The sequence below is a fragment of the Phyllobates terribilis genome, unplaced genomic scaffold (assembly GCF_046119375.1).
Source record: "Phyllobates terribilis strain yellow unplaced genomic scaffold, ASM4611937v1 Scaffold_3__8_contigs__length_932513732, whole genome shotgun sequence".
In the NCBI taxonomy this organism is placed as follows: domain Eukaryota; kingdom Metazoa; phylum Chordata; class Amphibia; order Anura; family Dendrobatidae; genus Phyllobates; species Phyllobates terribilis.
Genome location: NW_027362763.1, coordinates 371,417,755 through 371,445,396, shown reverse-complemented (window position 1 = coordinate 371,445,396; position 27,642 = coordinate 371,417,755).

Sequence of the window (27,642 nt, the reverse complement as noted above, 5' to 3'; positions counted from 1 at the left end):
ACCTCATGGCTGCTTCGGCAGCGAGGTATCCATACTCAGTCCCCAGCCGCCCCTATTTGTCCTGGTGTGTCTGATACATAAGATTAAGCGCGTATACCAAAACATTACCTGTGCCCTCCCCAGTGCATTTAGTGGGATGGAGAGCCTATTCCGCTGTAGTGGGTGCATGCCAAACCCCTGTTCATGGTACATGCGAAGATGGCTTCCACCTTGCACCTGTCGTTGCAGATTTGCAACTATCCCCATTCAAGTCCTTGTCCCAGGGCAGTGTTCAATTGCACCTCTCCCATTCCTTGCAATGCAAGCGCAAGTATGCAGCCTGCCACCCACCCACCCCCAGGCTGCAATACCATAATGCTTGCTTGCTTGCACTTTAAATTGGGCCTTTCAGGCATGTGGAGGCGGAATCTGGCCACCACGCCATGGCTGTGTCGGCGGCCTGGTATCCATACTCAGTCCCCAGCCGTCTGGTGGCCGGGTGTCCCCGCTTGCTCCCCAGCCTCCAGGGGGTGGCCGGGTGTCCATACTCGGTCCCCAGCCACCCCTATTTGTCCCGGTAACCTTTCCCACACTTTTCTTAGCCTGGCCTGCTTTAGGGCAGCATTGGCCGAGCCCACCGGACTATCAGACTCCTCTGGTGGGCCCTGGCTTCTCCATCAGGGGAGTTGGGAGTGCCAAGGTGAGGAGCATGATGAGGAAGATAAAAGTTAGCATCTGCTTTGTTTTGTTGTAATGCAAGCGTATGTATGTAGTAGCGGCTAGGCCTGAGGTGGTCAGCATTTTGGCGAATATCCTACCTCCTCCGAGGATTGCTGGATGTTTTCCTGCTACTATCCAAGTTCTATAACTCCCGTTAAAACAAAGCTTCAGGTGATAAATGATGGATGAAGTAGTGGCAAAGGAGAAAGAGCAGGAGGAACAGGAACCATTCACATCAATATCAGGCCAGTCAACCAGATATGTCTTGTAGGATATGTTTCTGTAACAAAAGGAGCGGTTCGGCTACACAGTTATAGGGCATACAGTGAGTGCAATGCCTACCAAAAATTTTGAGGCACTCCAATGCCCCTTGGAAATGACATGGAGGTCAGAGGGCATTAACTAAACCTTTTTTTCCATTTATAGCAACTGGGTCTCCTGTGCACTGTTGGCCTAAGCAGTGAATGAAAGGCTTTCCAAAAATTATGAGGAACTGCAATGCCCCTTACAAGAGCCATGTGTGGCACCCCAGGGGTGTGGTCACCACAGTAATAGAGATATTACGTCGGAGAGCAAGTGGGAGGTTTCCTGGTCAGGATCCCTTAAACATGCAACATCCTCCTGCCCCAGTCCTGGGAGGGGAGAATTCTGCCCTTATAAACTGGATCTGGGGCGAGGTTGAGTGAGTCAGAGAACAGAGAACAGTCAGAGTCAGAGTGAGAGCAAGGGAAAGTAACAGCAAGGAGCTCTGTAGGAGCTAGGAGCTAAAGACCAGGGGCTGGAAGCTGAGCAGAGCTCGCCCTGGCAGAAGACAATAGGAACCGGACACAGGAGTCCGAGGCTGTGAGGACTTATATATCCAGCAGCAGAAACAAGCCGGCAGGGGATTTCAGGTCCTCTGGCCATAGAAGCCCGGAGGCTCAGTCACAAGCAAGGGACCAGCACCACCATCGTGGAGCGGAGGCTAACAGAAGGCCCCAAGTCACCAGGGGCATGGGCTACTTCTACCCGCTTACAGCAAGGTAGCCAGGAAGAGTGCAGACAGACGGGGAGGCCTACAACTCCACCTGGCCAGGGGAACTCTTGCTTGCTCACAGACTGACCAGGCCTCTTATGCTAGCCAGTACTCCCGGGAGGGTCTACCTTATAATCATCAGTAAAGACCCTGAACTGCACTGCAAAGACTCTGAGTCGTTCCTTCTGCGCTCGTGCACCATCACCCCCATCATCCACACTCACTGCCCTGATGCTATACTCCTCCCGTGGGGAGTTATCCCATTCTCTGCTGCGCACACAACACCAGCCTCAGCGATCTGCCTCGCAGCGGTGGTTCTCCCTGACTGCAATCCACGGGTGGCGCAGTCGGACAATTAACCTCAAAACCTAAGAAAGACTGCCACTGGTTTGACCAGCCTGAGCCACGGGACCGGGTCACCGCCACGGAGACTACAGACCCCAGAGACCCGGCACCGGGTATCCCACACACGTGTACACACGGCCCAGGGGGCGCGTCACATGCAGTACAGCATATTACAAACATAAGTCCCATTATTGGGGAGTGGGTGTCCCATAGTATTTGCTTATGCCATGCAAGAAAAAGCTGCCAAAAATTAGGACGGAGCAACTTGCAATGCCCCTTACAAGAGCCATGCAGTTCAGCATATTACAAACATAAGTCCCATTATTGGGGAGTGGGTGTCCCATAGTATTTGCTTATGCTTTCCCAACAAAAGCTGCCAAAAATTAGGACGGAGCAACTTGCAATGCCCCTTACAAGAGCCATGCAATACAGCATATTACAAACATAAGTCCCATTATTGGGGAGTGGGTGTCCCATAGTATTTGCTTATGCTTTCCAAGCAAAAGCTGCCAAAAATTAGGACGGAGCAACTTGCAATGCCCCTTACAAGAGCCATGCAGTACAGCATATTACAAACATAAGTCCCATTATTGGGGAGTGGGTGTCCCATAGTATTTGATTATGCCTTGCAATCAAAAGCTGCCAAAAATTAGGATGGAGCAACTTGCAATGCCCCTTACAAGAGCCATGCAGTACAGCATATTACAAACATAAGTCCCATTATTGGGGAGTGGGTGTCCCATAGTATTTGCTTATGCCTTGCAAGCAAAAGCTGTCAAAAATAAGGACGGAGGAACTTGCAATGCTGGCACCCTGGTGGTATAGTGGTGGTGGAGGCTGAGGATAAGGAGAAGAAGATAAAACAGCTGAAACGAGGAAGCGTATACCCATGTGTGGGTGTGAAGCGGTGCATGTGAATACACATCCCGAAATAACACAGTGGATTTGACTTTATGTTACTCTGCTGTCATTTGGTGGTGATGAGAAGTCAGGCCCAATCCAGCCCTTGTTCATTTTGATAAGGGTCAGCTTGTCAGCATTGTCAGTTGACAGGCGAGTGCGCTTATCAGTTATAATTCCCCTAGCGGCACTAAAAACACGCTCCGATAACACGCTAGCGGCAGGGCAGGCCAGGACCACCAAGGTGTACAGAGCGAGTTCATTCCAAGTGTCCAGCTTGGATACCCAATAATTAAAAGGCACAGAGGAATCACTGAGGACGCTGGTACGGTCGGAAAGGTACTCCCTCACCATCTTTTGAAACTTTCCACTCCTTGTGAGAGTACCCCGCGCCTCAGGGCCTGAAAGCTGGGCGGGTGTCAGAATACTGTCCCAGAATGTTCACAGTGTTCCCCTGCCTCTGCTGGATTGGAGTTGCATCTCTCTCGCCTGTACGCTTTGGTTGGGCAACGAACTGTGACCTCTGCCGCTAGCGTGTTCAGATGGGAATTTTTTTAAGAGTTCTGCAGCAAGGGCCTTCTGGTACTGCCCCATTTTTGTAGACCTCTCCACCTCAGGAATAAGAGAGTGAAAGTTCTCCTTGCAGCGGGGGTCTACAAGTGTCACCAACCAGTAATGACTGTCACCCAACATTTTGACAACGCGAGGATCACGGTTAAGGCAGCGTAACATAAAGTCAGCCATGCTTGCCAGACTGGTAATGGGCAAGATTTCCGTGTCCTCACCAAGATGACGACTGACCATGCTCTCCTCCTCCTCCTCCTCCTCCTCCTCTTCCTCCCCCCTGTCCTCAGGCCACCCACTCTGAACCGACGGTATGACACTTGTACAGGTACTACCATCTACAACGCATGATAGCAGCTCCTGTTCTTCCTCCTCCTCCTCCTCCTCTCCCTCATTGTCCCCCAATGCACGTTGGGATGAGATGAGGCTGGGCTGTGTGTAATCGCCTGCTACGGCTTCTTGATCCATCTCATCATACTCTGGTTGCAATGCCTCCTCTTTAATTCTCTGCAGAGAGCGTTGCAAAAGAGAGACAAGTGGGATGCTGACACTAATGATGGCGTCATCGCCACTCACCATCTTGGTGGCCTCCTCAAAGTTAGTCAGGATGGTACATATGTCAGACATCCAGGTCCACTCCTGAGGTCTTATGTGTGGAGTCTGACCTGAATATTGATGGCCTTGTTGCAGCTGGTACTCCACAACTGCTCTCTTCTGCTCACAAATCCTTTGCAACATGTGGAGGGTAGAGTTCCAACGTGTGGGGACATCACACACCAGTCGGTGTGCCGGAAACTGCAAACGCTGCTGCAACACAGCAAGGGCGGCAGAAGCTGTAGCCGACTTGCGAAAATGAGCTGACAGGTGGAGTACTTTCACGAACAGATCTGGCAACTCTGGGTACGATTTAAGAAACCGCTGAACCACGAGGTTAAGCACATGAGCCAGGCATGGTACGTGTGTGATCTCACCTCGCCTCAGAGCCGCCACCAGGTTACGGCCATTGTCACACACGACCATGCCGGGATGTAGGTTCAGCGGTCTCAGCCACAGATCTGCCTGCTCTTTCACAGCTGTCCACAACTCACAAGCAGTGTGAGGTTTATCACCTAAGCTTATGAGTTTCAGCACAGCCTGTTGCCGCTTGGCGGAGGCAGTCCTGCAATGCTTCCAGCTTGTAACTGATGTGGTGATATCTGAGATGGAGGCTGAACATGAGGAGGAGGAGGAGGAGGATGCGCAGGAGCTGTACACTGTGGGGGCAACTCTGACTGACATAGGGCCCACAATCCTCGGTGTGGGGAGGATGTGTTCCGTCCCAAGGTCCGACTGGGTCCCAGCTTCCACTATGTTTGCCCAGTGTGCCGTCAGAGAGATGTACCGTCCCTGGCCACAAGCACTTGTCCACGTGTCCGTTGTCAGGTGGACTCTCCCAGTAACTGCGTTGTTGAGGGCACGGCAGATGCTTTGGAACACGTGCTTGTGTAGGGCGGGGATGGCACACCGGGCAAAATAGTGTCGGCTGGGGACCGAGTACCGAGGGACGGCCACTGCCATAAGATTGCGGAAGGATTCCGTCTCCACCAGCCTAAAAGGCAGCATTTCCAATGCAAGCAGTCGTAAAATGTGCGAATTTAGTACTGTGGCCTATGGGGCGTTAGCTGCGAATTTCCGCTTTCGTTCAAAGGTCTGGGATATGGACAATTGAACGGTGCGGTGGGACGTGGACGTGGACGTTGATGCTGTTTCTTGAGAAACTGCCATAACAAGTTAAGACTGAGAGGAGGGGGCATCTTTACATGCAGTATGGACAGGGGATTGCCTTGCACACACAACAGGGGGTTCTATTGCACGCACAACAGTGGAAGAAGCAGTGGTGACACCCGCTGACACTGGTCGTGGACCCTGGGTTTCGCCCCACAAAGTCGGGTGCTTTGCTGCCATGTGCCTGATCATGCTGGTGGTGGTCAGGCTGGTAGTTTTGTCACCCCTGCTGATGCTGGCATGGCAGGTGGAACATATGGCCTTTTTGGGGTTATCAGCAGAGTCTTTAAAAAAATTCCAGACTCTGGAAGACCTACCGCTTGTACTGGCAACGTCCCTCATGTTGGTGTTACGGGGAACGGTTGCCTGCCTTCTGTCTGCGGCCACCACACTGCTTCTTCCTGCCTGTTGGGGTACTCTGCCTCCCTCCCCCTTTGTGCTGCTGGCCTCACTCTGCATGTTCTCCTTCCTCGTTTGGTCAGTTACTAGATCATCCACCACCTCCTCCTCTTCCACTTGCGCACCACGATCCTCCTCCTCACTTCCTGGCAATTGTGTCTCGTCATCTTCCACCTCTTGTGACAGATTGCCAATGTCGACTTCCTGTGACCGTGGCTGTTCAAATATTTGGGCATCGCAACATGGGATCTCCTCTTTCACCACTTCAAGCGTATCAGGCAAATATGGAAATGGACCAGTGAACAGCTCTTCAGAGTGTCCAAGTGTGGGATCACTTGCTGTCTGACGACACTCGGCATGGTGGGAGGATGGAGCATCAGGGTGAGGAGGAGTATGCTTCGAGACTCACGGCTACTAAGAGTTGACCGTGTGGAAGACAGACCAGAGGTGGTGGTGCCCAGGTAACTGGAAGTATTATCTGCTATCCAATTAATAACCTGTTCACACTGATCAGTTGTCAATACTGGTGTTGTTCTGTGCTTCCCTAGTAACTCGGTCAAGAAGTGGGAGCGAGAAGATGTGGCTGTTGGTTGTGGCACATTTTCACCTTGGCCACGGCCCCGTCCTCTGCACGAACCATCACCAGAACGTCTACTTCCACGTCCCTTGCCACGCACCCTGCCCATTGTAAATGAAGTAAAATAGCTTACACTTGCACTGTCAATGGAAAAGGGTAATAAAGAGTAGATTAGAACAGTGGAAGAGGAAAACCACAGTTATTGTTTACTGGGGTATACCACACTTTTTTAAATAGAGATATTTGCCGGTGAACAGTGAACGACACACTCAAACTGCTTTTTTTTTAGATACCAAAGGCCCAAAACTGGATATTACAGCGATTTGACCCATGGAACTGCGAAACCACACTGGGATGTCGGGTCTACACAAGACTATTTTCAACAGATATATTTTTGTGTCACAACAGTCAGGAGACACTACTGTTTTTGTTATTGTTTACTGGGGTATACCACACTTTTTTAAATAGAGACATTTGCGGCTGAACAGTGAGCGACACACTCAAACTGTTTTTTTTTTAGATACAAATGGCCCAAAATGGATAATACAGAGGTTTGAACCGTGGAAGTGCAAAACAACACTTCTGTTTCTCTAGCCTACACCAGACTATTTTCAACAGTTATATTTGTGTCTGAAAAATCAGAGACACGCTTTCTTTTGGGGGGGGGGGGGGCACACCAAAAGGTTAATAAGACGGGTATTTGTACAGTGTGAAGGAGGAAAAAAAAGCAGGATTTAGATGAAAAAAAAAGGATTTTTCCTGGCCCCCGACACCTGGTGCTAAGTCCAGCAATTTCAGCAACAGGAGCACACAGGACTGGAATGCAGCGTATAACCACTGTGTCTCCTATACAGCCTGCCTGCCTGGTATCTGGGATGGATATTAGTCCTGAAAAGGACTGTTTGTTTGTTCTGGCAGCCTTTACAGACCCTACACTAACTATTTCGCAGTTTATATCTCTCCCTAAATCAGCAGCGCTGTCCCTACACTGTCTAATCCGGAGCAAGAAGGCGGCGCCCGGTTTTAAATACTCGAGGTGACACTGTGCGGCCAGCCAATCACTGTAATGCCCACAACCAACATAGCTGCAGCATTACAGTGACTGGCTGGCAATCCCTGCATGTTCATTGGCTCTGTAAAGAGCACCAAACATGCAGGGCGGAGACCCGAGCTCCCGCCCGAGTAACCCGGAAATGCTCGGTGCTCGCCGAACATCCCGAGTAGCGTGATGCTCGGGCGAGTACCGAGCAGTGTCGAGCATGTTCGCTCAACACTATTTACAAACTTATCTGGCCATGTGGTGTGTGACACATCATACACATGCATACAGTGCAGAAAAGTCATGGGAACAGAATGGGGAAGACCTCTGGAAGCATTTCTGACTCCCAGGTCACTGCCTAAAAGTGTTCCCATCATAAGTGATCCTTGGCACATGTGAAGATGCCTCCCGCCATGCACCTGTCATAGCAGACTTGCAACAATCACCGTCCACGTCCTTGTCCCAGTGCAGCGTTCAGTTGTCCCTACCCCATTCCTTGGAATGCAAGCGCAAGTATGCAGCCAGCCACCCACCCTCCCGCAGGCTGCAATACTATACTGTCAAATTTTTGACAGATGCTTGCACTTGAAATGTGGCCTTTTAGGCTCGTGGAGGCGGAAGCTTTTCACAACCTCATGCCTCATGTCCATACTCGGTCCCCAGCCGCCACTATCTCTCCCGGTGTTGTCTCCGCCTTCTTCAAGCGCGGGTCCCTGAACATTACTGCTGGTACTTTTCTATGGAAATTTGCTTGCCTCCTACCAGCCTGGAATATTTCCAGTAAACTATGGTACGACTCCATGGTATCAACACTGCCCCCAGTACCAGTAGCGAAGCCTTCCACAATTTCCTTCTCAGGAATTTTATTTGGTAGACTGAGTGGCTGCCCAAATACATTAGTTTCTCACAAAGGAGCTGAAGATAGAGTGGCAGTAGGTGCAAGTTTCTCCAGCCTGTTAGACATCAGAGGGTGAACGGCAGCACATTGGATCAGTGGTTAGCACTGAAGCCTTGCAGCGCTAGGATCCTGGGTTCAAATCCCAGCAAGACAACATCTGCAAGGATTTTGTATGTTCTCCCCGTGTTTGCGTGGGTTTCCACCTCTGTAAAAAAGCAGGCATAGAATTTCTGGGAACCTTCCCACACACTTTTCTTAGCCAGGACTGCTTCTCGGCAGGGTTGGACGGTCTCACCAGAGAATCCTCTGGTGTGCCCTGCTTCTACATCAGGTGGAAGCTTTTAATAACCTCATGCCGGCAGCGGCTGGGTGTCCATACTCGGTCCTCAACCGCCACTATTGCTCCCGGTATAGTCTCCGCCTTCCACAAGCACGTGTCCCACATTACCTGTGCCCTCCCCAGTGAACTTACTGGAAAGGACCGCCTAACCACAAACACATGGACATGTGAATGTGGCCAGGGATGGTACAAAGCCAGTACCCAGATTTTTTTGCTGAGTTGTATTTAGCTCAGTGAAAGGATTGGCATAGAGGGAAACCCTATCTACTCTGGGTGTCGTTTCTCCCAGGAAGTCCTCTAATTGCAGAAGCAATGGCAGTCCGTCCAACATCAATTTGCACTTGTCGGTGGTGCTTTGACACACAAACATCTTTCTTTGCTCATTTAATTTCATGACTACAGAGTTGGGAAATGGCCTGATCTGCAATGCGGTTTGAGAAATAACATGCATAAGCACGTCCGATCCACATTAAAAAAGCAGCCATAGAGTGTCCGGGAACCTTCCCCCACACTTTTCTTAGCCAGGACTGCTTCTCGGCAGGGTTGGACGGTCCCACCAGAGAATCCTCTGATGTGCCCTGGCTTCTACCTCAGGAAAGTTCATGATAGCACTAACTTTTCAGCTGCTATGGGGCTCTTGAGTGGGGGAGAAAGGTGAGCCCTCAGAATCAAATCCTCTGGTGGGCATAATGTTGTTCAATCTGAAACAGCTTCTCAGTGGGAGTTGTATCTCACCACAGCCATATTCTTTAGCTCGGTGAGAAGACTGGAATAGAGGGAAACAGTATCTACTCCGGCTGTCATTTCTATGTCACCAGGTTCCGCCCATTGTCACACATGACCATGCCAGGCTGTATGTTCAGCGATGAGAGCCACAGATCAGGCTGCTGTGTTACAGCTTTTAACAGCTCTGCAGCGCTGGGCGGTTTGTCACCTAAGCATTAAGCATGTTATCTACAGCACAGCCTGTTGCCGCTTGGCCAAGGCAGTGCTGCAGTGCTGTCAGCTTATGAGATGGATGGAGGTGGAGGAGGAGGTGCAGGAGCTGAACAATGTGATTACATTGAGGTTAAATTGATGACGCTGTTTTTTATACTAAAGAAAAATCCTTTTGTTTAAGTTTTTTTTAAGTTATTTTTTAATACAAATGCATTCACCTGGAAATGTCATTTTAACATTTTACAACCTTATCTGGCAATGTGGTATGTGAAACATCATCAGACACATCCTGTTTTATTTGTGATGGAGGGACTCTGAAAGTCATAAAGCCTACTTTTATTGGGCCATCAGACGGCCCTTATTATTCTTAAAAGTCCAGCAGTCGACCCTCGCTATTGTTAGAGAGCCATCAGCCGGCTATGCTTTGTTGTTCCCATTATTAACAAGTGGGTCTCCTATATTGTTATTGCGTATGCAGTGACTGCAAGGGCTGTCAAAAATTTGGATGCAACCCGATATCCATTTGAAGAGACATAGAGGAGGGTCTCAGTAAAAAAAAGTTCCCATTATAAAGGAGTGGGTCTCCTATAGTCGTAATGCCCATGTTGTGACTGCAAGGGCTGCCAAAATTTTGGAAAAACCCCACTAAGAATTTAAAGACACATAGAGCAGGACCACAGTAGCGAAAAATTCCCATTAGAAAGGAGAAAGTCTGCTATACAGTTATAGGGTATGCTGTGAGTCCAACGGCTGACCAAATTTAGGAAAAACCCCACTAAGAATTTAAAGACACATAGAGCAGGGCCACAGTAACGACAAATTCTCATTAGAAAGGAGAGAGTCAGCTATACAGTTATAGGGTATGCAGTGAGTCCAACGGTTGACCAAATTTAGGAAAAACCCCACTTCAATTTAAAGACACATAGAGCAGGACCACAGTAACAAGTACGAAATGTTCCCATTACAAAGAAGAGAGTCTGCTATACAGTTATAGGGTATACAGTGAGTCCAACAGCTGACCAAATTTAAGGAAAACCCACTATGAATTTAAAGACACATAGAGCAGGGCCACAGTAACGACAAATTCTCATTAGAAAGGAGAAAGTCTCCCATAATGTTGACCTATGCAGTGAATGCAAGGGCTGCCAAAAATTGGGAGGCACTCCAATGCCCCTTGGAAGAGACTTAAAGGGCCTCATAAAAAAATGTTCCCATTAGAAAGGAGTGGGTCTCCTATACTTGGAATGCCCATGCACTAAGTGTATGGGCTGACAAACATTTACCCCTGGGGTGTATACATGAACATACTGTATAATTTTTTTTTTTTTTTACGGGCATCATAAACACATTTAAAAAAATTATGTTGAGTGTTGCATCACGGACCACGTTCACTCTGGTTATATGGTGGTGGAGGATGAGGATGAGGAGAAGGAGGAGGACAAGAGCAAATAGCCAAAATCAGGAAGCGTATACCCATGTGTGGGTGTGAAGAGGTGCATGGGAATACACCTTCCAAAAAAAGAAACTGGATTTGAATTTATGTTACGCTGCTATCATTCGGTGGTGTTGAGAAGTCTGGCACAATCCAGCCCTTGTTCATTTTTACAAGAGTCAGCCTGTCAGCATTTTCAGTTGACAGGCGGATGCACTAATCAGTTAAAATTCCACCAGCGGCACTAAAAACCCGCTCTGATAAAATGCTAGCGGCAGGGCAGCCCAGGACCTCCAAGGCATAGAGACCCAGTTCATTCCACGTATCCATCTTGGATACCCATTAATTAAAAGGCACAGAGGAATCACGGAGGATGTTGGTACGGTCGTCAAGATACTCCCTCAGCATCTTCCCAAACTTTGCCCTCCTTGTGTGAGTAACCGGCACCTCAGGGCCTGTGTGATGGGAGGGTCTGACAAAACTGTCCCAGAACTTTGACAGTGTTCCCCTGCCTCTGCTGGATTGCATTTGTGTCTCTCTCGCCTGTACTCCTTGGTTGTCCAACGAACTGTGACCTCTGCCGTCAGCGTTTTCAGATGGGAATTTTTTAATAGTTCCGCAACAAGGGCCTTCTTGTACTGCCCCATTTTTGTAGACCTGTCCGCCTCAGGAATAAGAGATATAAAGTTCTCCTTGTAGTGTAGGTCTAGAAGTGTCACCAACCAGTAATGACTGTCACCCAAAATTTTGAGAACGTAAGGGTCATGGGAAAGGCAGCGTAACATAAACACAGCCATGACTGCTAACAGGCAAGACTTCCGTGTCCTCATCAAGAGGATGACTGACCATGCTCTCCTCCTCCTCCTCCTCCTCTCTGTCCACTGGCCGTCCACTCTGAACAGATGGTATGACAGTTGTGTAGGTAGTACCGTCTATAGCGCATGAAACTAGACACTGTTCTTCTTCCTCATCCTCTTCCTCATTGTCACCCAATCCACGTTTGGATGAGATGAGGCTGGGCTGTGTGTAATCACCCTGTATGGTTCCTTGCTCCATCTCATCGTGCTCCGCCTGCAATGCATCCTCTTTGATTGTCAGCAGAGAGCATTTCAGAAGACAGAGAAGTGGGATGGTGATGCTAATAATGGCGTCATCACCGCTCACCATCTTGGTGGAGTCCTCAAAGTTTTGGAAGATGGTTCATATGTCTGACATCCATGTCCACTCCTTAGGTCTTATGTGTGGAGTCTGAACTGAATACAGATGGCCTTGTTGATGCTGGTACTCTTCTGCTCACAAATCCTTCCCAACATCTGCAGTGTAGAGTTCCAACGCGTGGGGACATCACATACCAGTCTGTGAGCCGGAAGCTGCAAACACTGCTGAAACACGGCAAGGGCGGCGCAAGCTGTAGGTGACTTTCTAAATTGGGCACACAGGAGGCGTACTTTAACAAGCAGATCCAGCAGCTCCGGGTAGTATTTGAGAAACTATTGAACCACGAGGTTAAGCACATGGGCCAGGCATGGCCCTTGTGTGAGCTCGCCTCGCCTCAGAGCCACCACCAGGTTCTGGCCATTGTCACACATGACCATGCCGGGCTGTAGGTTCAGCGGTGTGAGCCACTGATCTGACAGCTCTTTCAGAGCTGTCCAAAACTCTTCAGCATTGTGCGACTTGTCACCTAAGCATATTAGCTTCAGCACAGCCTGTTGCCGCTTGGCCGAGGCAGTGCTGCAGTGCTACCAGCTTGTGACTGATGTGGTCATTTTGGATATGGAGGCTGAAGAGGAGGAGGAGGCTGAGGAGGATGAGGTGCAGGAGCTGTAGGCTGTGGGGGCAACCTTGATTGACCTAGGGCCCGCAATCCTCAGCATCGGGAGGACGTGTTCCGTCCCAAGGTCTGACTGGGTCCCAGCTTCCATTATGTTAAGCCAGTGTGCCGTCAGCGAGATGTACCATCCCTGCCCACAAGCACTTGTCCATGTGTCCATGGTTAGATGGACTTTCCCGGTAACTGCGTTGTTGAGGTCACGGCTAATGTTTTTGGACACGTGCTTGTTTAATGCGGGTGCAGCGTCGGCGTCCCTGCCTCCTGCTAGGCAGGGACGCTGTTCCCCTCACCTCTCCGCTCCATGCCCGGCGTCTTCCTCCCGCTCTGCTTCCTAAGGAGTCCCCGGCCAATGGCCGGAGGATCTCTCCATATATAAGGCACCTCCTCCAAAATGGAGGTGCCCGAGCAATGTTGTAGCATAGTTCATCACTCTGCTTCAGCCCTCAGGTCCCGTTTCCAGTTACCTGCCAGTTACCTGCCAGCTACCTGCCAGTTTCCTGTCTGATACTTGCCTGACTCGTGTCTATCTGCTGTTATTCCTGCGGTCGGACAGTCTGCCTACCAGCCCTGCCAGTCTGTCTATGGATCTGTCTGCCCGCTCACCTGGGAGCGCTCACCTGCTACCTGCCTGCTAGCCTACCTGGAGGCTCTGCCGTCACGTGCTGTGACCACCTGCCCGTCCAGTGTCTCTTGCCCGCTCACCTGGGAGCGCTCACCTGCTACCTGCCTGCTAGCCTACCTGGAGGCTCTGCCGTCACGTGCTGTGACAACCTGCCCGTCCAGAGAATCTTGCCCACTCACCTGGGATCGGCCACCTGCCACCTGCCTGCTAGCCTACCTGGAGGCTCTGCCGTCATGTGCTGTGACCACCCGCTTGTCCAGAGACTCTCGCCCGCTCACCTGGGAGCGTCCACCTGCTACCTGCCTGCTTGCCTACCTGGAGGCTCAGCCGTCACTTGCTGTGACCACCCGCTTATCCAGAGACTCTCGCCCGTTCTCCTGGGAGCGTTCACCTGCTACCTGCCTGCTGGCCTACCTAGAGGCTTAGCCATCACTTGCCGTGACCACCCGCTTGTCAAGAGACTGTCCCCATCACTTGCCGTGACCTAATGCCCTCTTACCCAGAGACTGTCCCCGTCACTTGCCGTGACCTCCTGCCCTCTTACCCAGAGACTGTCCCCGTCACTAGCTGTGACTGCCTGCCTGCCTTCCCTGGGTGTCACCCGCTTCCTTACAAGGACTGCCCCTTTGTATAATTGCTCTGTGGTTCCACCTCCCAGACCCGTTACAGCGGGGACGGCACACCTGCAGAAATAGTGGTGGCTGGTGACCGAGTACCGAGGGACAGCCGCCGCCATTAGGTTGCAGAATGCTTTTGTCTCCAGGAGCCTAAAAGGCAACAATTTGAGCGCAAGGAGTCGTGAATTATGGGAATTTAGTAGTGTGGCCTGTGGGGCGTTGGCTGCGTATTTGCGCTTGCGTTCCAAGGAATGGGGTATGGACAACTGAACGCTGCACTGGGACAAGGACGTGGACGTGCTTCCTAATGCTGCTACTTGAGAGTTTGCAATGACAGGTGCAGGGCAGGAGGCATATACATATGCACCATGGACAGAGGATTGGCTTGCATGCACAACAGCCGAAGAAGCAATGGTGCCACCCGCAGACACTGTTCTTGGACCCTGGGGTTCAGCTCACAAAGTCGGGTGATTTCCTGCCTTGTGCCTGATCATGCTGGTGGTGGTCAGGCTGCCCGTTTTGCCACCCCTGCTGATGCTGGCCTGGCAGGTGGTGCAAATGGCCTTTTTGGGGTTATCGGCAGAGTGTTTAAAAAACAACCAGACTCGGGAAGACCTAACAGTTGTACTGGCAACTTCCGTCGTGTTGGTGTGACGGGGAACGGTTGCCTGCCTTCTTTCTGCAGCCACCACACTGCTTCTTCCTGCCTGCTGGGATGCTCTGCCTCCCTCCCCCTGTGTGCTGCTGTCCTCGCTCTTCATGTCCTCCTGCCAGGTTGGGTCAGTTACTATATCATCCACCACCTCGTCTTCCACTTCTGCACTCTGGTCCTCCTCCTGACTTTCTGGCAATTGTGTCTCATCATCATCCACCTCTTGTGACACTTTCCCACCGTTGCCTTCGTGTGACCGTGGTTGCTCAAATATTTGGGCATCGCTACATGCGATCTCCTCTTGCCCCGCTTCAAGTGGACCGGGCGAGAGGTCCGAATCTATAAATGGAAAAGTGAACAGCTCTTCAGAGTGTCCAAGTGTGGGATTAGTTGTCTCTGGGCACTTGGCATGGTGGGAGGAAGGAGGTTCAGGGTGTGGAATATGCGGTCTAGACTCACAGCTACTGAGACTTGACCGTGTGGAAGACAAGGTGGTGGTGGTGGTGGCTAAGTGACTGGAAGCATTATCTGCTATCCAACCAATAACCTTTTCACACTGCTCTGTGTTGAATAGTGGTGTTCTGCGGTCCCCTATTAATTGGGACAGGTAGGTCGAGCGAGAAGATGTGGGTGTTTGTTGTGGCACAATTTCAGCTTGCCTACGGCCTCAGCCACTGCATGCACCATCATCACCATCACGTCCAGTTCTCCGTCCCTTGCCACGTGCCTTGCCCATTTTAAATGGAGGACAATATCTTCCACGCTCACAACAAATGACTGAATTTGGAGCGAACTTATATGTGATCCGTGTGACAGACAAACCACAGTTTTAAATACCTGACCTGTAGGTAACTATTTTGAACAGCAAACTGGTGTCAATTGCTTCACTGACACACTGAAACAAATTTTTAATGGAGGCCAGAAATGGCAGTATTTTCTGAAAACGTATATGTGATCTGTGTGACAGAGAAAACACAGTTTTAAATACCAGGCCTGTAGGTAACTATTTTGAACAGCAATCTGGTGTCAATTGCTTCACTGACACACTGAAACAAATTTTTAATGGAAGTCAGAAATGGCAGTATTTTTTCAAAACGTGTATGTGATCCGTGTGATGGAGAAAACACAGTTTTAAATACCTGGCCTGTAGGTAACTATTTTGAAAAGCAATCTGGTGTCAATTGCTTCACTGACACACTGAAATTTTTTTTTAATGGAGGCCAGAAATGGCAGTATTTTCTGAAAACATATATGTGATCCGTGTAACAGAGAAAACACAGGTTTAAATAGCTGGATTTTTAGCGCTGTAATATGGAAAGGACCTGGCTGTATTCTGCAGTGCCAACAAGCAAATGGCGCAGAAAAACTGTGCTCTCTGGATTGCTTTTTAATTAAATAATGAGGATTAAGATCCAAAAAAAATTATTCCTGGCCCCTGAGACCTGGACCTATTTCTAAAAATATAACAGCAGCAGCAGACAGAACTGGAATGGAGCCTCTTGTGCTATATGCACTGCAGTCTGCTATATACACTGCCTGCCTGACTATATACACTGCCTGCCTGATATCTCTGCAGATGAATTAGTCCTCAGAAGGACTGTTTGTTGAGATGGATATGTGTCTCTAATATAGTTTGGTACACCTACACTAACTAGAGGCAAGCAAATCTATCCCTAGCTCAGCAGCAGCTCTCCCTACACTGTCTGATTCCGCAGTGACTGTGACGAGCATGGCGGCGCCACGGTCTGATATAGACCTGATGATGCTGTGCGGCCAGCCAATCACTGTAATGCCACAACCAACATTACAGTGAGTGGCAGGCAATTCCTGCATGCTCATTCGCTCTCTAAACAGCGCCAAACATGCAGGGAGGAGACCCGAGCTCCCGACGAGCAACCCCGAGTGCCGAGCATGTCGAGCAGTGAGATGCTCGGGCGGGCACCGAGCAGTAGGGAACATTATCGCTCATCACTACCATTGACGAGTCCCCCTCCCACACGGCCCTGGATTTCCCTGCTTGGAGCTCACCAAGGACACTAACCAAAAGCCACTGCTTGTGCAATAAAAGCAAGCACAGAATTGTGGACAGTGTAACAGGTTTCTGTGTTCATAAATGTGAGAGTATACTGTATATTAGTCAGTGCCCTTTCCTTCTGGAGCTGAACTCATTAAAAAAATTTGGGATAGAGCCTCTACAGGGGAAAATTCTGAGATAAAAATTATATTGTGGCCAGGAATGTACTTAAATACACACACATGTTGGCTCTGTCTGAAAATTCATCTGGAATGATAGTAATGCTTTATAAGGAACCTGACAGCTGATACATTCTGCCCAAATTACAGGCAGCATGAATCAGAATCCAGCTCTGCTACAATATTTCAGCTAGATATATGCACTGCAGTGTTTTAGGGAAAATATACATTTAAAAGCTAGCTGGTGACTATGTGACTTTGGTTACTAGCCCAAGAGACCAGTCCCCGATGGCTTATTCTCCAATCTCTCCCCTTGAGTGCCAGATCACTTCCTATAGATATGTATAGGGAGAGTTCTGTCACTTAAAGATAACAGGTCAGTGAGAAGCTAGTCACCTGAGTCCCATGGTCCCCAGCAGTAAAAATGACAGGGTCAGTGTCTGATTCTTTCTTCACATGGATCGGGCAACATGAATCAGCTGTAAATTTGACTTTAACCCTAGAACGCATGACCATAAAAATCTACTTTTTCACATACCTGGGGCCTTTTAGGCCCGTGTGCAAATAACATGGAATAACTCAAACAAAAATGACAAACAACTATATACCTGAGGAATACCTAGAGTTTCAAAATTCTAACTAAAGTAATCTTGCAGAAAATAGAAAACAATTAACAGGGCGGGCCTGCGAGGCCCCAGGTATGCGTTCTAGGGTTAAATTAAGAAGATACACTCAGGAAACCACACATAGGTATATACCCTTGCGCTAGTATGTCCTTCCCAGGAAAACGTAAGTCCCACAAATAAGTGTGCTAAATTGCAAAAAACTTTATTTATACATCAAGAGCACAATAGGTATATATAATTATTATTTATTATTATAGCGCCATTTATTCCATGGCGCTTTACATAAATTTAAATGAACATCAGTAAAAACAACAATGTGCCAATATGTATCCAGTTACTCGTTAAAAAACTCAGCAAACATAGTGAAAAACACTATACACTAATGAAGTAGGTAATTACCCTATTGGCCGATATGCAGTCCAGCAAAGTTCTTAGTTGCATCCACTTGAAAGAAGAGCCGCACTCGGCGGGTGTACGGAGGTCCTTGGCGAAATAAATACGCCAGCAGAGCTGAAATGTGATGAACAGGCAGACCCGGACAGTGGCATGCCTGAACGCAAAAAAAAGGTAATATGGCCACAGGTACAGCAGCATGTGACATCACACAGTCCACGGTGCAAACAGCCAGTCCTAGTCCTTACGCGTTTCGGAAAACTCAGTTTCCTTTGTCAGAAAATACTGTTAACACGCTATACCTCGTGGCTTTTGTTCCCTGTTCTGTAGCAGATTAGCTAGATTATAGTTAAATTACAGCAAGTATATAATAACAAAATAAAAAGTACATATACTTATACAAACATAATATATTAGCAAAAGGAACTCAAAATTAAAAGCAAAAAAGATATATATTTAAAAATGTATATACAATGTGGAAATTTATGGATATGCAAATTATGCAGATACTGCCCACACTTCAGAAGATGCATATATAGATGTATACACACATTACAAAATATTGATCGCAAAATATATGGGTGTCCACAAAGGACACAGACAGCCATATGCATATGCTGCCCATAAGAGGGAAAAAAACATATATTAAAAATATACAGTGGGGGAAATAAGTATTTGATCCCTTGCTGTTTTTGTAAGTTTGTCCATTGACAAAGACATGAGCAGTCTATAATTTTAAGGGTAGGTTAATTTTAACATTGAGAGATAGAATATCCCCAAAAAATCAAGAAAAAAACATTGTATAAATTAGATAAATGCATTTTGCATTTGCAAATAAATGTATTTGCATTTTGCAGTGAGAAATAAGTATTTGATCCCTTACAAACCATTATGGGTTCAGGCTCCTACAGACCAGTTAGACGCTCCTAATCAACTTGTTCCTTACATTAAAGACTCCCACAGGAGCCTTTTATACAGACAGTCAACTGTATAAAACTCCTGTCCACAGACTCAATTAATCAGTCAGACTCTAACCTCTATAACATGGGCAAGATCAAAGAGCTTTCTAAAGATGTCAGGGACAAGATCATAGACCTGCACAAAGCTGGAATAGGCTACAAAACCATAAGTAAGATGCTGGGTGAGAAGGAGACAACTGTTGGTGCAATAGTAAGAAAATGGAAGAAATACAAAATGACTGTCAATCGACATCAATCTGGGGCACCATGCAAAATCTCACCTCGTGGGGTATCTTTGCCCATGAAGAAGGTGAGAGATCAGCCTAAAACTACACGGGGGGATCTTGTTAATGATCTCAAGGCAACTGGGACCACAGTCACCAAGAAAACCATTGGTAACACATTATGCCTTGAAGGTTTAAAATCCAGCAGTGCCTGCAAGGTCCCCCTGCTCAAGAAGGCACATGGGCAGGCCCATCTGCAGTTTGCCAATAACACCTGGATGATTCTGTAAGTTATTGGGAGAAGGTGCTGTCGTCAGATGAGACAAAAATTGAGCTCTTTGGCATTAACACAACTCGTCGTGTTTGGAGGAAGAGAAATGCTGCCAATGACCCAAAGAACATCGTCCCCACTGTCAAACATGGAGGTGGAAACATTATATTTTGTGGCTGTTTCTCTGCTAAGGGCACAGGACTACTTCACCACATCAAAGGGAGAATGGATGGAGCCATGTACCGTAAAATCCTGAGTGATAACCTCCTTCCCTCCACCAGGACATTAAAAATGGGTCGTGGCTGGGTCTTCCAGCAAGACAATGACCCAAAACATATAGCCAAGGCAACAAAGGAGTGGCTCAAAAAGAAGCACATTAAGGTCATGGAGTGGCCTAGCCAGACTCCAGACCTTAATCCCATAGAAACCTTATGGAGGGAGTTGAAGCTCCGAGTTGCCAAGCAACAGCCTCAAAATCTTAAAGATTTAGAGATAATCTGCAAAGAGGAGTGGACCAAAATTCCTCCTGACATGTGTGCAAGCCTCATCATCAACTACAAAAAACATCTGACTGCTGTGCTTACCAACAAGGGTTTTGCCACCAAGCATTAAGTGTTGTTTGCCAGAGGAATCAAATACTTATTTCTCACTGCAAAATGAATAAAAATGAATCTAATTTATACAATGTGATTTTCTTGATTTTTTTTGGGATATTCTATCTCTTAATGTTAAAATTAACCTAGCCTTAAAATTAAAGACTGTTCATGTCTTTGTCAGTGGGCAAACTTACAAAAACAGCAAGAGATCAAATACTTATTTCCCCCACTGTATATATACAGACGTCTCAAGTTATATAGATATCCCTTAGAGGCACATGGACCCATATGTTATATTTTATGTTTTTATCCTCCAAAGATTATGCAGGGAAAGAAATCACACAAATTCTCAAGTGAACACATAAATTGTAATATCCCCCCAACTCTGCACTCCACTGTTCAGAGGAGCTAAACTCATAGAAAACCAAGTGGGACAAGAAATTAATTCAGAGACTAAAGGCCCACACTACAAGTTCTACATAATGACATAATTAAAGATAAAAAGTTATATGTCATGGTTGAGACCACTAGATGTCAGAGTATTCAAATTAAAAATACATTTGGATTCTGCCCTTGACATACATGCCTTAAAATTGCCGTCCTTCCAATCTCTAATGATATTCCCCAGACCCAGGAACCCAGCTCCCTTAAAAAACCCAGTGGTGTGTTTAATAAGAAAATGTCGGGGATGGGGTGGCCATTAAAACCCCTTTTAATGTTGTACACATGTTCTCTTATCTGCTCTTAAAACCTTCTTATTGTACGGCCTACATATATTTTTTCACATGGGCAAATGATGGCGTAAATAATGCCTTTAGTATGGCAGGTAATATGGCTTCTAATTTGAAAAGTCTCCATCCCGTTGGAGTTGTTAATCTTATTGCAGGGTTTCCTATGGGTGTTGGAGACATGTCTACAGCTATATCAAAAGCCACAGTTAAAAAAAACAGTATTAGAAAATTTGCCCAAGTTGTTTAGTCCAAGGTGATTACAAATATGAGATCCCCCTTTTTGAATGCCACTAATTGGGTTTTTAACTGTAGGGGCTATCAAGTTTCTTATATTTTAGCCATTCGAAAGGCGAGTTTGGGGTGGTCGGGTAGGGATTCATCAAGAAGGGGATCCTGCTTAAGTATCAGCCAGATCTTTGTGACCATATATTTGAAAGGGCCAGTTTGAGTATTATACTGCGTGATTATAGGAATAGTCACTAGCTGTTCTTTTAGTGAAATGTATGTTTCTAGAATATGTGCAGGTTTTTTAATCAAATTTTCTTTAGGAATAAAGTCTCCTGAATCACAGTATTTAACTGATCCCCATGAAACCCCTTATTAACTAATTGGGTATTTACATGTGAGGCCTCTTTTAAAAAGTCCCCTGGATTAGTACAGTTGTGGTGTAATCTAGTACATTGGCTTTTGGGATTATTGGCCAACCAGATTGGAAGATGACAACTAGTTTTAGCAATATAGCGATTTGAATCCACTGCTTTACGATAGTTGCATTTGGTGAAGATGGCATGATTCTGTAAAATAATTTCAAATCAAGAAAATAAATAGTAGGCAGACTGTAAGTGGGGATAAATTTGAGAAAAAATTCATTTGAATTTATATCGTCAAAAAAGGACAAAAGAGATTCTTCACAGCCTTTCCAGATGAAGATGATATCGTCTATAAACCACTGCCACAGGGCCAGGTTTGTCCGTAGCTTGCCTTCAGGAAGATGGTATGATGTTCCCATCCGCCATGTACAAATTGGCATAGCTTGGGCTGAACCTGGTCACATGGCGGTGCCCCAGGTTTGAATATAGATATCATTAATGTATGAAAAATAATTGTGGGTGAAAATGAACTGAATTCTGTCAGTAATAAATTTAATTTGATTAGGATGATATTTGCCACTAGTCTCAAGAAAAAATGTTGCTGCTTCGCGGCCTTTTTCATGCTCAATAACCGTATATAAAGACGTCACATCAAGTGTCCCTAAGAAAAAGCCATCCTCCCAACCGGTGGTGTCTAATATTTGTAAAATATGGCCAATGTCCTTTAGGTGTGCTTGCAATTGTGTGACACATGGTTGGAGATGGGACTCGACACACTTTGATAGATTGGCAGTTAATCCACCAATGCCCGAAATATTAGGGTGGCCAAGGGGGTTGGTACTATCCTTATGCATCTTACAGCAAGGAAAAAGAAAAACCTGCACCACCTGCAAGCAGCTGCAATAGTCAGTGCAAAGCTGAACATGTACAATGCAGACACCTAAATAGGACTTGGTAACATTTCAGGTGCAAAAGCTCATAAAAAAGTTTAAACAGTCCAAAATAACCATAAGAAAGAAAAATGAGCTGCACTCACCAGTCCTTAAAAGCAGTATTTTTATTCCATAAGGATAAAAAGGCCGGCAAGCAGGGAGAGCAGAGAAGAAAAACGCAGACTACAGCTGTTTCGCGTGAAGACGCTTCTACAGGTCTGTTTTACACACAAAACATAACATCACATCCTTTATATGCAAATTAAGCTAGAACACATGATCACAAAAAAACACAAATCAGAACAGGATCATAAAAGCCAATCATTAAGCCCAATGGACCATTAGCATTCAAGCGAATGATCCATTTAGTTTTGATTTGAAGCCAGCAAATTTCAATGATTTAGGGTTAGCATTATGAAATTCAGTAACATGCTTAATAAATCTTTTAGAGCCCTTTTGGGTTTCTAGGGAATGTAAATGCTCCCTGATCCTAATAAATAAAGAACGTATAGTCTTCCCTATGTAAAAAAAATTGCAAGGACAAAAAATTACATGAACAATATTTTTCGACCTACAGGTAATGAAATCCTTAACAAAATGTGTAATCGGGCCAATATGCAAGGGATTAGTCGTGAGGTGCAGATTATAAAAAGAACAAGAACCGCATCTAAAATTCTAGAATGTTTTTCTGCAACCAATTTTTAGATTCCACTGGGAGTCTGTGTTTACTGACTAAGTCTCCTATATTCTGACTACGCATGTAGGATACTATAGGTTTGTTTTTGGCCACTGATAATAAATCTGGATCAGACTCCAAAAGATGCCAATTGTTCAAAATGGCTTTTTTAATCGTGTCATTAATGGGACTATGTTTGAAATGAAAAACAAACCTTTTAGTAGCCATTTGTGTATGATGGGAGGGTGACTTATAGCGTTTTGATAAAAGACTATCTCGTGTAAATTTTTTTGCTTTCTCACGTGCGGTATTTAGTTTATGTCTAGGATAACCACGAGCAAGAAAGTTGTTTTTCAACTCTGAAGCCTGATCAAGAAAGGTTTGGTCAGAAGTATTCAATTTACGCAGATGGAGAAATTGGCTGTATGGAACCCCAGATTTAGTATGCACTGTTATAATGTAACAAAGTGTCACCAGCTGAAGGTAACACTTTTTTTACATAGGGAAGACTATACGTTCTTTATTTATTAGGATCAGGGAGCATTTACATTCCCTAGAAACCCAAAAGGGCTCTAAAAGATTTATTAAGCATGTTATTGAATTTCATAATGCTAACCCTAAATCATTGAGATTTGCTGGCTTAGAACAGCTTCATTTTCCCAGTAGAGGCGGCAATCTGAATAAGCTGCTGCTTCAAATTGAAATTAAATGGATCATTCACTTGAATGCTAATGGTTCATTGGGCTTAAATGATCGTCTGGATTTTTCTATGTTTTTATGATTCTGTTCTGATTTGTGTTTTTTTGTGATCATGTGTTCTTGCTTAATTTGCATATAAAGGATGTGATGTCATGTTTTGTGTGTAACACAGACCTGTAGAAGCGTCTTCACGCGAAACAGCTGTTGTCTACTTTTTTCTTCCCCGCTCTCCCTGCTTGCCGGACTTTTTATCCTCATGGAATAAAGATACTGCTTTTAAGGACTGGTGAGTGCAGCTCATTTTTCTTTCTTATGACTATCCTTATGCAGTTTTGGAATATGATAAAACACTGGTAGCCTCTGGGTTTTATTTAAGATGAAATAAAATTAATTCTTAGTAAGTATGACCTCATTACGATCACGCATGGCCAGAATTTCCAATTATTTTATGAATCTTTTAGTGGGGTCCACTTTCAACTTCCTATTGTTAGGAATCATGATTCAGTGCTGCAACATGGCAATGGAGCAGGTCCGGTGGTACGCTATTCCGGTCATAGGCACCGCCATTGTCCTGACCCTGGAGGCGGAGCTACTACGCGTGCATGGAGACTGTCCCAATCTTATGGAGCATCGCATTCTGGTGCTGTAGAATGTGTGAGGACACGGGATGCTGTGTCTCTCACTTATTTCCTCGGTTGCCAGGCAATGCAGGACGCTGCTTTGTCTGGCACTAAGCAGTTGTGGAATTATGTTCATTCTGCTATTCAAACTAGCAGGGAGTGGCTGTCTTGGGAAGATTGGGAGGTATTCAACACCTGTTTATTAGGCGGGCTATTTAATCCTGCTCCCTGCTCAGTGCTTTGCTGTTTATTGCTGTTCCTATGTGCTTGGTGGTGAGTGGTGCTAGCATTAATGTTGCTATCTTTTCAGGTGTTTTCTAATTTTCTCTTCTGGTTACACTTCCTGGGTTTCTTGCAGAGGTACTCACCTGGTTCTTGACTAGGCAACATCCACGTCACCAGATGCCAGCTGTCCAGAGACAGTGGGTGTGGGAAGTGCTTTGCCAAAGTCCTCCTTCCATTGACTGGGAGCTGTGTGAAGAGTATTCCCGGCCCTCAAGGGCTTGCCTAGCTGGACAGCTTGCACCAAGTGCGTCAGTGTCTGCGCCTTTTCTGGTTTGGTGCCAGTCTTCCTATGTCATCTATATCACAAGTAGGGTAAAAGAACCAGCCCCGGCACTCACGTGTTGAATAATATTTCTTTAATGGCAATCCACACAAGGTACATTGCAGCTCTACTTGCTTCTTCATTTCTCCAAGGACCTCTGTACACCCGCCGAGTGTGGCTCTTCTTTCAAGTTGATGCAACAAAGAACTTTGCTGGACTGCATGTCAGCGAATAGGGTAATTATCCACTTTGTTAGTGTATAGTGTTTTTAATTATGTATGTTGAGTTTTTTAACGTGTAACTGGATACACATTGACACATTGTTTTTATTGGTTTTAATTTACATATATACCTAATGTGCTGTTGACATATACATAAAGTTTTTGGCAATTTAGCACACTTGTTTGTGGGTCCTACATGTTCCTGGGAAGGACATAATATTGTAAAGGTATATACCTATGTATGTATCTTATTTAAGTTTGCACACGTTTGACAGGGTGTGCAACATACCTGTTTGCAGAATTTGTTTTCTCCCATTGGCTGTCCTTCTCTGAGGTGTCTCTCTTTGTGTCTGACTTTAAATTAAGGCATTCTAAAATTAATTATTTGGTTTCACCATTTATTCAGCCCCCAGTAAATACAGTATGATTGTGTTTAGAATTTAAAGCAGTAGAGCTATCAATATTTCTTAATGTTGAAAAGTACTAAGAAACTAAAACTAAGAAGGAAAAGTGGTGGAATTATAGAAATCACAGGATCGACAGACATGTAAATGTGTTACTGATATGCAAATGATGAAAAATGGAAATAAAATTTTCAAAACATCTTGTTTTATTCAGTATCAAGTACCAGCATCCAATGCATATATACACACACACTTAATCACCTTGGTATGCTATGACTTTGTATAAATGGCTCCCCAGCCATTTCAATGTAATGCTGAACTGTTAGTGTACATGGGATAAAGACTAAAAGGGGTTTGATTACTGTAAATTATGCCATCTCATGTCATAATCCCAGGAGTAGAAATTTTGTTACCACGTGTTCTCCAGACCAATCTTTGGCTATCATTACGTCCATGAAAAAAGCAGGCCTCATCACTGAAGAGAATAGATCTTTTTTTTTCATTTTCCACTGCTGTCTTACGCTGCAACATGACAGATTTTGAGATTGATATCATGAGGTCAGTGGAACATCTGAGTCTGGATGTCTGGCTTGTAGTCCAAAGTCGTTCAAATGCCTTCTCATGGTTTTTGTAGACACTGTTTGATTGATTAGCTTGGTATGCTATTTCACTTGCAGTACAGAATTAATCAATAAGTACCATTCTCTAATCTGATGATCTGTCTGTACAGAGGTTCATCTCTGTACATCTCTTGTTGCCATTCCAGTTCTCTTGTTTCCATTCCATTCTTGTTCTCCCAACTACTGGGACATGCAACATTGAATAGTGTTGAATGACATCTCTGTCTACAAGTGTTGCAATCTGACAAAGTGTTAAATCAAGATCGATCAGTTCAAGGATTGTGTTGCTCTTAGTTTGTGACAAGTTGTGATAACAGGAGGAAAACCACAAACACCTGCTACTTCCTTGATTTGCATAACCTTATTGCTTGTCCTTCTTTGTGTTATAATTTCAATGTTGAGGACGGTATGTCAGAATGATTTTCATCAACTTTGTGTTTGAGTCAAATATCTGTTTGAGTAGTGTTTGTAGCAGTCACTTAGCAAAGACAGATAATGGTAAAAATTACTGAATGGCAAGAGGATGTGCATATTCAAGATTGTATATTTAAGTGGTTGTCGGTAGTAGTGTACATAAAAGTCTTATTGGCACATGTCAGCATTTTATGTTTGATATTATTACATTTCACTTTATCCACTAAGAAGTTTTCTTCATCTTTAAAAATGTAGAAAATTGTAGAAAACTCTTTTGGACCTTTAAATGCCTGCTGTATAAAAGTTAAATCTTTTGCTACCAACAATTTAGTTAAACAGATGTTCCTTTAAAAAGCAAAGATTTTTAAAGTCTAATTCAAGCGGACAGCTACCAGATTATTAGGGTGAATTGGCTTCTGCAATAAATTTAGTTGAAAAAGTTCAGAATAGTATGAATTGTGCATTTGATAAATGACAACTCTACATTGAAACCCATCTTTTTACATGGAAAGCTACATTTAAAGAGAAGTAAAAGTCAAATAAAAGGAATCTTCAAAAACATAGAAGTGAACAATGGCAAGCACAATCGCTAGGTAGATTTTTGACTTTGAAGCAAACTGAAGTGTCTGCAATTGAAAAGGAATAACTTATTTGATTTTCAAACTAAGGAGTAAGTTTTTTTGATTATCATAATATATGTGTTTCCTAATATTCTGGGCTTTCTGCATGAAGATCTATTTAAAACTTATAACAATACATATACGTGTTATCTGTAAAATCTGTAGAAATATAGACATTTTAAAGTAGGTATAACTAGCAGTGGGCATTATACTACAGTGAGTTAGGCACTTTTCACATTACTAAAGATATTAGACTCTACAGCAGGGTTCTCAAACTCAGCTGGGTATATGGGCCGCACACGGAAAAACATTTAATTTGGGGGGCCGCATTATTTGCATGACAAAGTGACATTTTTAGTGATACCATTTTATTTTCTATACATCTTTTGAACTGGTCCTCATCTTGCAGACATGCCTCCCATCCAATTACCCATATTGCAGACATGGTCCCCCATATTGCAGACATGGTCCCCCATCCAGGTCTCCCATATTGCAGACATACTCCCCCATCCAGGTCCCCATATTGCAGACATGGTCCCCCATCCAGGTCCCCCATATTGCAGACATGGTCTCCCATCCAGGTCCCCCATATTGCAGACATGGTCTCCCATCCAGGTCCCACATGTTGCAGACATGTCCCCCATCCAGGTCCCCCTCCCATACTGCACAC